The following is a 1,597-nucleotide window of genomic DNA, read 5'->3' on the forward strand; positions in this document are numbered from 1 at the left end:
GGGTCGCTGGCTGACCCACGCCAGCACCGTGGAAACTGAGGCACAGACCAAGGAGGTGAGCACCCAGATCTCTCACACCAGAGAACAGGGCAGTGGACAAACACAGCAGAGCCGCTGGGTGGCTTTCTCAGGATCCTTGGTTCAGAAGGTCCCTGGGGAGGGGCCGGGGGTGGGGCAGCAAGAACAGGCTTCGTGGTTGGGCCTTCGGGGTCCTCTCTCTCTGTTTCCACCCCTCCCAGAACCTAGCATCTTCCCGGAGATGCTTGCCAAAACCCACATGCCCGGGCCCCAGCCCTGGATATTCTGACCCCACAGGTCCAGGCCGTGGCCTGGGCATCACCTACAAGCGCTCTCACGTGATTCTGAGGCCCAGCCAGGTTAGGAGCTATGGCCCCCCAAACTCCCCAGGGAAGTGGCCCCCATAAGAGCGCTGCTGACGGGAGCCACCCACCCACCCCCGCTTCCTGGATTCTAGGGCCTGGAATGAAGTCTTCAAGTCCCTGGAGGGGCCTAGATTTCCAGGGAGACCTCTAGCCCACCCACACCTACCGTGAAACCCTTCGTAGAGCAAAGTCGATTTTCTGTAAGAACTGAACAACTGCTGCCCGTTTCCTCTCTGGGGCAAACCTGAATATTCAGGCCACGTACACCAGGATTTTCTTGCTAGAATGGTCCACTCACCGCCAGTCACACATCCACACAGGCCCCTGGCGTCACCGTTCCCTACAGCAACCAGCCTGGTGTGGGAGCAGGTGAGGGCAGGCCTGGCAAATCCTTGGTGGCAAAGGCAGCTTCTCCCCAACTTCAACTCCTGCTCCCATAACCTCTCCTGGCACCTTTCCCACCTACAGCCCCACCTGAGTCAGATGGAGGCTTCTATCTGTGGGCCCAGCATCCGGGCGACATGGAGATTCGCACAGCAAGCACATGGCATTTGTGGTGTGTTGTTCTTGAACTGATCAGACCAGATGACCCCAGCACCCCACCCTGCTTTTCCTGTCCACATACACACAGGGCCAGCTCTCGGTTCCCCACCACTGACTGCCACAGACCCAGGTTCACATCCTACCTCAGCCAACTTAAACTTTCTGTGCCTCAATTTCCTCATCTGTAAGGTGGGCACACGAAGTGCACAGAAAGGCCTGCAGAGGGTGGCTGCCACGGAATAAAGCCTCCGTGACGTCACCCCTAGGGCTAGCCTGGGGTCCCTGAACTCTGCCCCCACCCCCCTGCCTCCTGCAAGATGCCCATTGCCCTCCCCCTCCCTCACCTCCTCCCACCAGATCCTGGGCGGGTCCTGAAAATATCTAAGTCCGGGGTTGCAGTTGCCCTGATGAGAGTGGATTTAGGGGAAACTCAACCATATGAGATGATAGCTCAGAAAGGGTTTTATAAACTGTAGAGTGCTGCCCCCCACCTGGACCGGACAGGGCGGGAGCCGAGAGGAAGAACTCACTCAGACTCTCACCCTGGGGCCACTGACTGAAGAGACAGGGTCTTGGAGAGATCAACCCCTTAGGACCCTCCCCCCCCCCGCCCCCCGAGGAAACAGGCTGGGCTTGGCTGCCAGGCTGTCCCCGCTGCGGGTGCGGAGGGC

This window comes from Leptonychotes weddellii, chromosome 4, assembly GCF_054177405.1.
Source record: "Leptonychotes weddellii isolate Sample4059 chromosome 4, ASM5417740v2, whole genome shotgun sequence".
Lineage (NCBI taxonomy): Eukaryota > Metazoa > Chordata > Mammalia > Carnivora > Phocidae > Leptonychotes > Leptonychotes weddellii.